The sequence below is a fragment of the Miscanthus floridulus genome, chromosome 1 (assembly GCF_019320115.1).
Source record: "Miscanthus floridulus cultivar M001 chromosome 1, ASM1932011v1, whole genome shotgun sequence".
NCBI lineage: Eukaryota > Viridiplantae > Streptophyta > Magnoliopsida > Poales > Poaceae > Miscanthus > Miscanthus floridulus.
The window spans coordinates 158,139,102-158,152,795 of NC_089580.1; the positions used below are offsets into that span (position 1 = coordinate 158,139,102).

At 45.8% G+C, this 13,694-nt stretch overlaps 1 pseudogene; it reads right to left on the bottom strand.

Moving 5' to 3' along the window:
• Nucleotides 1-1,585: 1,585 nt before the first annotated feature.
• Nucleotides 1,586-13,140, bottom strand: LOC136499495 (uncharacterized; annotated as a pseudogene).
• Between the last annotated feature and the right edge of the window lie 554 nt (nt 13,141-13,694).

The window sequence follows — 13,694 nt, forward strand, 5'->3', positions numbered from 1 at the left end:
GTATCTGTTTAAAAACAGAGAGGTGCATTGTAGTTGTTAAATCTAATAGCAACTGACCGTGACGATAAGGCACGCTCTATGCACTGATCTGTGATGTAATGGGAAAAATAAAAAGGAAGTTAAGTTTAAGTCATAAGGTGAGATCAAGGGGGAAAATATTAGGTTGATCTCCACCAATTGGCCCATTGGGCCCTTTATCCGTGCCCTGATCGGGGGCGCTCAGCCTTTTTACTGGCTGATGGGCCCTTGTCATGCAGCGCAATAAATAGGAGGTTGGGACTGAGGCTCGCTCAACGAGGTTCACCGCAGCCGCCAGCCCCACCGTGATTCCTAGCCCTAGTCCGGTCTAGAAGGGTGTGCTGTGAGCGACGGGAAGCACCATCGCCTTCGCCGCCGCCACCAGACCGGGTCTGCACTGCTGCTACTTCATCGCCGGCACCATGGCTGCGACTGGAGACTCGAGACTTCGAGCGTCGCTGCAGCACCATGTCCACGACATCGTTCAGGCGAGCTACATAAGTTATGTTTTACCCACTGGATCTACGCCTAGATAATCCAAGAACTCTATCAACCACATTCATCAAATCTGATGTCAATGAAACAGCACAGCTTGTTAATCACATGGTATCTCTGTTTTGAAGTACGCTAGGAAGCAATACACATAAAGTAAAAATATAAAATCACCTATTAGAGTATCATATCAGTCATTAACCTCAAGTTAAATGGGCATCTATCATTGTTTTCTCCCTCATGGGACCTAGCACTCTCCCCTCCTTCGTATCACAGTTCCTCAAAGCAGCACTGCTCCTTTTCTTCCTGATAGCACTTGTCGTCTCCGATTCATCGTCTTCTGACTCCTCTTCGCTGGAAGCTCCAAACTTTGCAAACCTCAAATCCTTCCTTGAAGTTGATATTTGCTCGTCATCCTCATCTGAGGAGTCTGGTCTCCATTTCCTGTCAAATTGCCCAACTGCCACTGAGTACAACCTCTCTTGATTAAACAGGGAGGGAGAAATCCGACCACTGGCAAGAACTCTAGCAATCAGCAGAACCATCGATGCAACGCTGGACACCTGATGTGCCTGGAATGGAGGCATCAGTGAGAGCATCTCTTGGGACAGAAAAAACAGAAAGAGCATCTTTTGTTCGCACCAGGGCTTGGACCAAACTTTATTGCCACCACCAGGGCTTGGACCAAAGTCCAAACTTCTCTTATCTACCTTGAATCTAGTTAACCAATAAGAGATTGAACGACAATTCCTTTATGGTACTTCAACAAAACAGTTGCCTCAGCTCTGAGCTGGATGGCAAGCTCACTTGTAGTTGTAGGGCAAAGGATAAGGGAAAATATTTCATTGCAACAAAAAACAAAGGAAACCAGAATATTCAGAACACTCAAATACTATATTACTATTGTATAGCATGCTTACATATGGCCTGAAACCAAGTTGCAGGAAACAAGAGAAAATTAATGCATGCGTTGAAACGTTTGAAACTAGAGGATTTCATTCCCAAAAAAAAAAAAAATCAGAACAGTCAGCATATATTATGGCTACTCAGCAAATCACATCTTTGCGATGAGGAATTAAGACCGGAAGTGAATAATATGAGGTGACGCCACCACCAATCCCTCTGTAATTTGCTCCCTCACCAACTCCTGTTCCTCGATGCTCTGGGGATATCTTGATGGACCAACCTCGATCTTTGGATCCAAGTCTTCACAGCCCTCTGTCGTATAAGGATATCTCCTCTAGGTTAACTGCGGCTTCCATGACGTGCCTCATGTATCCCATGAAGTTCTCATTTGGTTGGAAACCATAAATGGTGAGCTTAGTCAGGTTGTGATGCCTGAAACCATCAGGTGCAGATGACTCCCACTCCACGTTTGTTTTGTCACAGTAACCCTCTTCTTCCCGTTCCACCTTGTCTGTCTCCATATCACACCAATGGTGCCAAACACTACCGGATTCAGCTTCTTTGCCGAGTGCCCGAGGCACTCGGCAAAGGACGATATACACTCAGCAAAGTCTTTGTCGAGTGTTACACTCGGCAAAGGGCGCTCGATAAACAGTTTATCGGCAAGGACCTCTTTACCGAGTGCACTTTATCGGGCACTCGACAAAGGCTTTGCCGAGTGCCAATCCGACACTCGGCAAAGAAAAGTAGCCGTGACGGCGAGCGCCACCGTGACGGCGGCTTTGCCGAGTGTCAAGGTCAAGCACTCGGCAAAGGTATCCGATTTGCCGAGCGCCGTTGACTTAGACACTCGGCAAAGGTGGCCACTTTGCCGAGTGTCGTCGAGAAGACACTCGGCAAAGTGACAACCTTTGCCGAGTGCTTGGCCCGTGGCACTCGGCAAACCTGTGATATTTGCCGAGTGCAATGGCTATTGCACTCGGCAAAGCATGCTCCCAGGTAGTTCCCAGATGGTCACTTTGCCGAGTGTCATGGCCATTGCACTCGGCAAAGTGACTGAAAATAGCATTTTTTATTTTTTATATCCCATCCAAACAAACAGAAGATATATATAACAAACATCACCAACATCACATATATATCATCAACATCACATATATATAGCACCAACACCACATATATATCACAAACGTCACATGTCTCACAATATATCACAAATAAGTTCACAAGCAATCCTTGTGCTCCATCATCGTCAACCACAATTGCAAATAGAAGTATCATTAACAACCACAAGTATCATCATTGATTTGGTGAAGGATTCGCTGAAGCATGAGGATCGTTCGATGCCGCCGATTGATTCTGCACAAAGGAGAAGAGATTGCATGTGTGAGACAAGATAAATATATACCATACATGAATAAAACTTTCATACTCCACTAGGTTTGACCGTAAGCATGAACATACAAACTTAAACATTTATACTCACATGAGTAGAATAGTGAGGAGGTGGAGGTGGAGCGAATAGCGAAGGTGGTGGAGCTACACTCGTAGCGGCGTCAAGACTTTGCATGTACTGAAGAATCTCCGCCATCCTCCGCTGCTCGCCTCCCGCTCGGCCTCCACCCTCTCCATCTTCGCCTGCATCTGCTCCCATATCCTCCTCTCTTGTTCCAGCTGGGCCTACAATATATTCACCTAAATGTTACAATAATGCAAAGGAAAGGTATGAAAAAACCAATGAACGACGAATAAACCAGGAATAACCTCGAGTGCCTCCACCCGGTGGTGTGAAGTGTCTTGCCGAGGTTGTATGGCCGGGCTCCTGCTCGTGCTGCTTGCTCGAATCTGGGAGAGACTGGGAGTAGCGGCTGAGTCGATTGCGCCGTCGCCAATCCAGTACCGCCCATGCTTCTTGCCTCCGCCCACCCTCATGACGACTTCTCCATCAAGGTCCTCGGTGCTCGGATCGTACTCTGACCCATGGACCTCTCTTGCCATTGATGTGTACTCACTGAGGCGGTTGTGGACGGTCGCATTGTTGTACGCCTCGGGCCCGTCCTCCAGGTTGTAGTTGATGTCGGACGTCGCCTTGCCCTTGTGGGCCATAGCAAATGCCTTGAAGATGGAGCAAGGCTGGCCACCATGTGACGCCGACTGCGAGAAAAAATGCAAGATGATTAGAAATCATGTAGAATTGAGCGTTAGAATAAATAAATGAATTGGCGTACCCATGTTTCTGCGTATCTGCTAAGGCTACGACTGCCTTGATGGTGTGCTACACCTGGCATCATCAAATGTCGCTCCCGACACAAGTTGTGCATCTCCTCCCACTCGTGTGAGCACCACCGGTCCACCATCTGTTCCCAGCACTGGGGATGCACGGCGCACCAATAAGGAATCATCTACAGGCCATTAAGTACATAACATATCAGAAGATGAAATTAAGCCTACTTAATCTCAAAAGGAATCAATGTTAATGTTCTATATTTACCTACAGGTACTGGTCCTAGGTCAGCGTCATGGATCTTGCGTCCCTTTTGGTGACCTTCGTTCCAAGGACGGTCCCATGGTAAATTATGACGGCCTAGATACGCGCCTCGTAATGCATGTCCACGATGAGTTTTTTGCAGCATTTGGTAGCCACCGCATCCGCCCTGGCCTCATGTCTGTCCTGGCATCTAAAGAAATCCTGCATACAAACACGATGTATCCATTCATTATTTCAAGAATGTATTAAGCAATGTAGTGTGAGGAAGACTTACCCACAACTCTTGCTTCACCCGCTCCGCCTTGTTGTTGAATACCCTGCAGGCCTGATCTGCAGCATCGGGGCAGTGGCATAGTGGTCAAACGAGTAGGCCGGCCCCATCACTCCGGCGTACTCAACCAGTCCAGGGAAGTGCTCCTTGCACAGAAGACCGAGGATGCCATTGACTTAGCGTGTGTGACCACCTCCACTGGCCATAATCGTCCAGTTCCTGTCCAAGTGATTAAGAAAAATTATTAATTTCTATTTTGATTTTCAACATATCATATAAAGTAGTGATAACATCTAAAGTTACTTACTTTTCCCCCTCGGGTCGAATCAGCGGGCGTCTCTCATGAGGTATCGGTCGCTGAGGGAGGCTCGTAGGACCTCGTAAGTAGACGCTCGACGAACTAGAGGAAGTGGAACCTCCCGCTGTCGCCTCATCCTCATCATCCTCCTACGCATCCTCCTGCACCTCCTCGTCGTCCTCCTGCGCCTCCTCGGTGTCCTCCTGGGGCACCTGCTCCTCTTCCTCCTCACGCGACGGGGCGGCAGGCGACGACTCCCTCCTACGGCTGCTCCTCCTCCTACTCTCCCCTGGTGCAGCGGTCCTTGTCCTTCGGTACAAGGACGTTAGCTTCCTCATCCCACCGCCCACCACCTTTGTTCAATCACCTACAATTAAAAAGAGTAAACCAATAAGCACAGATAAACTAGAAGTACTTAGAAATAGATGCAAAATAAACAAAATGTAATTACAAAATAACATAGTATTACATGTATTAGAAATAATCTTCATGATCGGGATTAGCTGGATCATAAGTCTCATCCTCACTATCAATCATGTCGAAATAATCTACACTATCCGAATGAGCAATGTTGTCATTGTCATTGTCTAAATGTAATCGCTCAAACATTTGTAAGTCCTTCATATTTTGCACCTCATCTCTAGCATCCTCTTCAATAATCGTTTCATTGTCTACTTCCATTCCGATTGTTTCGGTTAAGTCTATCTCAAACCTCCCTTCTAGTCCCTCTTCTTGAAAGAACTCTTCGTCATATGTGTTTGGGTCTAAGTTGTAATCTTCATCGTTTGGGACATGCACTTTACCGTGTGGCGATACCATGTGCACAATATCCAAACCCTTAAGATGCCTTATGGTTTGACACGCATATGGGAGATAATAAACTTGCATGGCCTGTTGGGCCACAATATAGACATCATCTCCTGGTAAGATGGAATCATGTCGAATTTCGACTAGCCCAAGATTAGAATATGTCTGTCTCGTTACTTCAGGATCAAACCAATGGCATTTGAATATGACAGGATTAAAAGGTTTGGAACCATGAAACTTGAGTTCGTATATTTCTTCAATTCTTCCATAATACTCGACCTCATCAATGTCGGGCATAAAAACTCTAGAACTTGTGGTTCTTCGATTGGGCTGACCCTGCTCGTAGCTTGTTGTGCGAAAGCGATATCCATTCACATCATAACTAGAAATGACCTGACCCTATAGGCAAAGCCATCGACAACATGTCTCAACTCGGCACGCATAGACACATCTCTCTAGCCCTGCAAGCTCAAGCAGGATACATCGTTATATTATTTGCATGTACGATTAACTTGGAATGTCAAACTAAGTACGAGCTAAATTGGACGGTACCTCCGTTTGAACCAAGAAATGAAATCGGGCATTCCATTTCCTGCACCCTATCTAAGAAGGGTATCTACCTGCTACGGGGTAGGATCCCTTGATTGACGCCAGAATTCATGAAGAAATTCCCTATACCAACGAGAAATAAGGGGGTTGGATGTAGAATAGTGATGACGTATTTAACAAGTTCGTTGAGAACTTACTGCATGTACGACGCCACTTCATCAAGGTTGGTCAACATGTATAGCATGATATGGCGCCACTCTTCATGATTCAAGGTCTTGGGGGTCGATGCACTTGCGCTTCCGAGTTGCCTCGGAAAAGGCTGAGATTCGATTCATTTTTGCCAACATTGTAACGAGGGGTGGATTATGCACGTTAGGGAGGTTGTCACTATAGTATGTTGTTGTGAAGTTCGCCACCTCCTCCAGAATGTATGCCTCTGCAATGGAAGCCTTGATTTTGCATTTATTTCTATATTTCTTTCGAAGAACCTTTAGAAATCTCTCGATTGGATAGCACCAACGGCCCTGCATGCCCCCCATTCGTGCCTCATACGGGAGGTGCAAAATCAAATGCTACATCGGATTGAAGAAGCCAGGTGGAAAGATCTTCTCCAACTTACAGAGCAACACAGGTGCTATTTTTTCCAAGTCAGCAATCACGGTCCGAGATAACTCCTTGGCACAAAGCTGACGAAAGAAATAGCTCAACTCTGCTAGCACTAGCTAGACATGCTTAGGGACATAGCCTCGAACCATCGCCGGAAGAAGCCGCTCAATCCATATGTGGTAGTCATAACTCTTCATCCCTAAGACTCGCATAGTAGATAAGTTCACTCCCCTCCTTAGATTAGCTGCATACCCATCAGGGAATATTAACGTCTGCATCTATTCTAGTACTTCCTTCCTTTAGGGCTTGCTCAAGACAAAATCAGCCTTAGGCCTTCTCCATGTCTTGCCGTGACTAGGGGCTTCATATGTTGGTTTGGTCTATCGCATAACATTGCCAGATCCACTCTAGCCTTAACATTGTCCTTTGACTTGTTAGGAATATCCATGAGTGTTGCCTAAAGTGCCTCAGTGACATTCTTTTCAGTGTGCATTACATCAATGTTGCGTGGAAGGAGAAGGTCATCAAAATATGGGAGCCGAGTCAAGCCCAACTTATGAGTCCACATATGTTGCTCTCCATATCCCACAAAACCACCTTCTGGATTGACCACGAGACCATCTATCTGTTCATGAATCGTGGCACCAGTCATTATCGGTGGTGCATGGTCTGTCACTATGACACCTTTTGTAAAGTTCTTGATGTCTCGTCTGAATGCATGGTCAAGAGGGAGGAATTGCCGATGTTTGTCGAACGATGAATACTTACCACCCTTCTTCAACCAAATGAACCTCAAACCTTTCTTGCATACTAGACATGGAAACTTCCCGTGAACACACTAGGCGTAGAATATCCCATACGCCAAGAAGTCATGCAGGGAGTAGTGATACCAAACATGCATTTTGAAGTTTTTCTTTGTAGCTCAGTCGTATGTCCATACCCCTTCCTCCCAAGCATGGACCAATTCATCAATCACAGGCTCCATGAACACACCCATATTATTCCCCGAGTGTCTAAGAATTATCAACGACAAGAATACGTTCTATCGTTGAAAGCATATGCTGGGGGGAGATTGAGGGGGATAACGAACATGGGCCAACATGTGTATGGGGCAGCCATCATTCCATAAGGATTGAACCCATCTGTTGTGAGTGCAACACGTACATTACGAGCCTCTTTAGCTTTCTCATGATGAATGCCATCAAAGTGGGTCCATGCTTCACCATAGGATGCATGTACCATCCTATCAGGATTGTATCGTTTGCTATTTTTGTGCCATGTCATCTGTTTCGCAGATTCCTCTGTCATATATAGCCATTGGATCCTCGGTATGAACGGAAGGTGCCGTAGGATTGTCACGGGAATGTCAAGCTGCCTCTTCTGGCCATCACCAGAATCTACCTCCAGGAACCTAGAGGATTTACACTTTGGATAGTACTTTGCTTCCACGTATTCTTTCCTAAATAGGATGCACCCCTTCGGGCAAGCATGTATCTGCTCATACGACATCTTAAGTGCATGAAGGAGTTTCTGTGACTTGTGCATGCTCTTTGACAGAAGGTGACCCTCCGGAAGCAGGCTGCCAATAACTGTCAACATACCATCGAAGGCGTCTCGACTCAGGCTATACTGGGACTTTAACGTCATTATGCGTCCAATGGCATCCAGTTGAGAAACCTTTGTTTGGTCGTGAAGGGGTTTCTGTGCCATGGCAAACATGTCATAGAACGCCTTTATGGTTGCCTCTGGCTCCTCCTCCATACGTCCTTCAGCGAACTGTGCCTTGTGATAGTCATTTAACATGTTTGCTACCCTGGTATCAGCATCATAATCCTTGACGCGTGGTCTCACCATCTCCTCTCTCATACGATTAGCTTCACCATGGTAGACCCACTGGGTATAGTCTGCCGTAAATGCATTCTTCCAAAGATGTTCCCCCATGACCTTCGTTTATCTTTTCCTGTTTGCACATTTGCTGCAGGGACAACAAATTTTACTCGTTCCTTTAGCAGCCACGCCAAATGCCCATTCTAAGAATGCATCAGTCTTGTCGATCCATTCATTGGTGACCTGACCCTGACTTGTGTGGCCCATGTATATCCACTCACGGTCCTCCATCCTCTAACATATATAGTGACGAGTAATACAAACATCAATTACATCTACACAACGTTCCTACTATCTAATAGGTGAGGATAGGTCCTAATCCCACGCAAGGATGCGTATGTGGGGTTAGTTTCCATGCTCTACTCCTATCCGAGATAGAATTTCGACAGCACCTCCCTGCTGTTCTCCAAATACACGTCCTGCCAACGAGAGTGTGTATCTGGAGAACAACAGGGAGATGATGCCGAAACTCTATCTCGGATCGAAGCAGACCATGGAAACTAACCCCACCTACGCATCCGCGAGCTGTCCAAAAAACATGGACAATTCGAAACATATACGGTTTTAGATATGGAAATATCTGCATATTTCCAACCGTATCTCTTTCGAACGGAAGACGCCTAACTGGGTTATGTGATCTATGACCATGATACGAAGAGGGGTTATACCTAGGGTGGCGGTGGAGTCAGGCTAGCGGGGGCATGGTGGGTCGGTGTAGTGGCGAGGCGACACGGTGCAGGTAGACCCGCAGCGGCGAGAAAGGCGATCGGGGTCACCGAGGTACTCCAGCTCCGCTCCGACGGGCTCTTCTCTACAAAAAAGAAACATAAAACTGTCAATACAAAATTTCGGCAGCACCTCCCCTGCACGTTGAGGTTTCCAAAACCTACAAGAAAACTAACGACACGATGGCCGACATGCACATATATATGAACAACACGATGGCCGACATGTACAAGATTATATCCAATCACATATATATAACAATGTCACAACCACTCCTACGACTACCACCACTGCTACTCTACCACTACTACTACCGCAACTACTAGTAATACTACGATGACGACGACGGTAGGGCATACCTAGTGGGCATTGTAGGGCGGCGGTGGTGAAGGGGCTAGGGCGCCGGTGGACAAGGCGACGGCTAGAGAAGCGCCGGGGACGACGTGGGCGTGGGCGGGGGCGGCGGGGGCGGGGCGGCTAGCGCCTCCTTCTCCTTCCTCCTTCCTCCTCCTCCTCCTCCATCTCTTCCTCCTTCTTCCTTCCTCCTCTCCTCCTCTCCTTCTCCTCTCTTTCTCCTCCTCCTCCGGCGGCGCGGGCGGGGGAGGCGACGGGGCTGGCGCGGGCGCGTGCCGGGGCTGGCGCGGCTACGCGGGCGGGGGCGACGGCGGCGCGGGCGCGGGCGGCGCGGCGCTGGCGCGGGCGTGCGTGTGTGTGTGCGTGCGGTGTGTGGGCCGGCTGGGCTGGGAAGTTAAATGCCTTCTTTGCCGAGTGCCCCTGATCTGGCACTCGGTAAAGTTTTTTTTAATTTTTTTAATTCTTTGCCGAGTGCCACCTGGCCAGGCACTCGGCAAAGAGGGGTTTTTTTTATTTTTTTTTAAAAATCTTTGCTGAGTGCCATAAGTCCTGACACTCGGCAAAGAGACTTATTTGTCGACTTTGGTTTGCAAGCATCGTACGTGACAACTTGCGCGAAACCTCCTCAATTTTTTATCACAGCCTCCACATATGATATCTTGACATCTTGACAAGTTTCATGATTTTCGGACTTCGTTTGCTTTTTATAGAATTTAAAAATAACTCAACTGTAAGTTCGTGGTCATGTTTCGTAAACAAGATGTTCGAAATTAATGGTCTGTTCCTGGATACGGCCTCACATTATACTAAATAACATGAATATCATTTTTCCATTCAATTTTTTCACTATTCGAATGACTAGCCGTTATAATTTAAATTATACAAGAAAATTCAATTAAATAAAATAAATTAAAAAATATAGAAAAAGTCCGAGAAATGTGCTACATTGGAACATAGAGTACTAGGTATTGTCTGAGAACTGCAGAAAAAGTTTAGAGGTCAAAAGTGAAAAAAAACATGGTTTGCCGAATGTCAAAAAATGACACTCGGCAAAGGAGCCTCTTTGCCGAGTGCCAGGAGAAGACACTTGGCAAAGGATTAACGGCGGCTGCCGGCCGTTAACGGCGGCGGTCCTTTGCCAAGTGTTATTGTTTGACACTCGGCAAAATTGGTCTTTGCCAAGTGTTATTCTTTGCCGAGTGTTCGACACTCGGCAAACCACCTTTTTGTCGAGTGTTATTTGTTTGCCGAGTACTTTCTATATGACACTCGACAAACAGCCTCTTTATCGAGGGCTCGATAAAAAACATTCGGCAAAGTCTGGGATATTTGGCAAAGAAGCCGTCTCCGATAGTAAAACCGTCACACATACCTGCTTTAGGTTAGGTGCAGCCTCGAAGAAGAATCTTGTCCAAGCTATATCGCATCCTTCAGGGAGTTTTTCCAGATTAGAAAATTGCAGATTCTGGAGAACCGGCGACAAAAGTTTCGGGCACTCTGGCTGAACCCAAACCTGCAATACAAGTAATAATGGAAGGATGCAGATTAAGTTGACAATGAGGAACAAATAAGCTGCTGAGAGGGCTTGCTTTAAAGTAATTACCTTTTCACTTAGGAAGCTGAGGTGCAGGTCTCTTATGTAGGGGACACTAGGAAGGAACTGACTTAATCTGATAACCATCTGCCATCTCAAGCTTACATTAGTGAGGCTTAGGCTTGAAAGCAGTGGGATGTTGCCAAAAGACAAGGGTTCTTGGGGACATTGCCACATAATAAAAACCAGCCGTTTGAGGTTCGGTAGGGAGTTGAGCTCAACTAGTTCTAAGCCTGCACTGGTGATATCAAACTCAACAAGCCGTGGGTGTTCCACCTGCAGGTGCAACACACTATCTTCTATTTGACACATGGACAAACGGAGATACTCTAGCCGTTTGCATGTGGCGATGATGTTGGGAATGCCATTTTCAGCAAGCTAAGTTGCGTAGATAGAGACGTGTAAGGCCGGCAAATGCATCAGTACAGGCATAAAAAAGGGGTAAAGTACACTTTACAACCCTCAACTCGTGCCGAAGTTCGATTTTCAACCTTCAACTATGAAACCGGTCAAGAAACACCCTCCAACTATCAAAACCGGACAAATTTGGTCCTCGGACGGTTTCAAAAGCGGTTTTCTATTTTCGGGAGCGCCGAAATTTTAAATTATTTTTTTGAGCATCTTAACGTCCTCAAATGAAAAAAAAACTCAAAACTACAAAGTTGTAGGTCTCATTGAGGTCTACAATTTACATATAAAAATTATCTTCATCCGACATCGTATTAAAGGGTTTTCTATTTTTTGAAATTTGAGTCTCATCACGAGATAAAATATGGTGCTGAAATTTTATATTATTTTTTCGAGCATCTTACTGTTCTCAAATGAAAAAACTCGAAACTATAAAGTTGTAGATCTCATCGAGGTCTATAATTTACATATAAAAATTATCTTCATCCGACATCGTATTGAAGGGTTTTCTATTTTTTGACATTTGAGTTTCATCACGCGATAAAATTGTTTGTCGCGTGATGAGACTCAAATTTCAAAAAATAGAAAACCCTTCAATACAATGTCGGATGAAGATAATTTTTATATGTAAATTGTATACCTCGATGAGATCTACAACTTTATAGTTTTGAGTTTTTTCATTTGAGGACAGTAAGATGCTCGAAAAAATAATATAAAATTTCAGCACCATATTTTGTCGCGTGATGAGACTCAAATTTCAAAAAATAGAAAACCCTTCAATACGATGTCGGATGAAGATAATTTATATATATAAATTGTAGACCTCAATGAGATCTACAACTTTGTAGTTTTGAGTTTTTTCATTTGAGGACGTTAAAATGCTCAAAAAAATAATTTAAAATTTCGGCGCCTCCCGAAAATAGAAAACCGCTTTTGAAACCGGCCGAGGACCAAATTTGTCCGGTTTTGATAGTTGGAGGGTGTTTCTTGACCGGTTTCATAGTTGAAGGTTGAAAATCGAACTTCAACGCGAGTTGAGGGTTGTAAAGTGTACTTTACCCATAAAAAAATGTCATCAGATGCTTCCCATTGTGGCGGCGATCATCAATAGTGCAATATTGTAGCTTAATCTCTGGTACTATAATGAATTCAGCGCTTTGGATGTTGTGGGTGGCCATGGCTCGGGCAACAGCTTTACCAATGGTGAGACAGTCGTAGCATTTCAAGTAGAAGCCTATGCTGAGTTGGCGACGGGGAATCTCTTGGCTTCTGAAAGTGAGAATGTTGTCTGTTGCATCGGCTACCGCAGCGTTCATCCGAATTGTATCCTTGAAAGCGACATGACCACAATCAGGCACAAAGGAAGTGAACCAAACGTGTAAGTTTGAGAGCAAATGTCGGAGGTGGAGCGTCCTCTTAGAAAGGAGGCAGGTTTTGACGGCGTCGGGCGTGTTGAGGCGGTCGAGGATGTTGAGCAGGAGATCATCAGGAAGCTTGGTGAACCTATCCACTACTAGTAAGTGGTTATTGTGAGCTGCTGATTTCTGCATCAATATAAATTGCGAAACAAAATTAAACAGTGCATATGCATGTGGCAGGCATATATATACAAATACAAGAAGTAAATCGAGAGGGAGATGCAAAATTGATGGGGGAAAAGAATTCGCCAGGCCAAAATGAAGAAAAGGCAAGTGGCTTACATTGCGGTTGCGGCGACTACCCTTCTTATTCTTCATGGTGGTGGTGGTTAAATCCAACGAGGTACGGTGTAAGTAGCTTGGCTGATGAATTGGACTTCCTTCGTTGTTTATTGCAGCAGCGCTTATTGTTTACGATGGATAGTTGAACGTGAACGTCAGCACCTCCTGTTTATAAGGAGGAGAAGGCGTGGCCCGGCCGACGGGCGTCTCCAAAACGGGGGATATTTAACTATTTGTCACTCTTACGTGAACCACGTATCCAATTGTCAGTTTTAGGATGCCAACTACATATTTGTCGTCGAGAACAGTAGTCGCATTACATTCTTGTTATTTTTGCTGCTCACGACAGATCAGCGTGCCACCATGGAAAGGTGACCATCCCTGGCGCAGCTGGATGGGAAAAGACCATTGTGCCCCCGCTTCTTTCCAACAACACAACAACCGTGCGAGCATCTTGGCACTGTTCATCTTCCTCGGCATGTTGGTTTGCCCGCCCTGGCCGCGGTCGTACGCTGGGTCGTACGCGCCACCCTGGGATGTGCGAGGGGAGGCGGCAGGCGGATGCGAGCCGAGCAGGGTGGGAGGCGGTG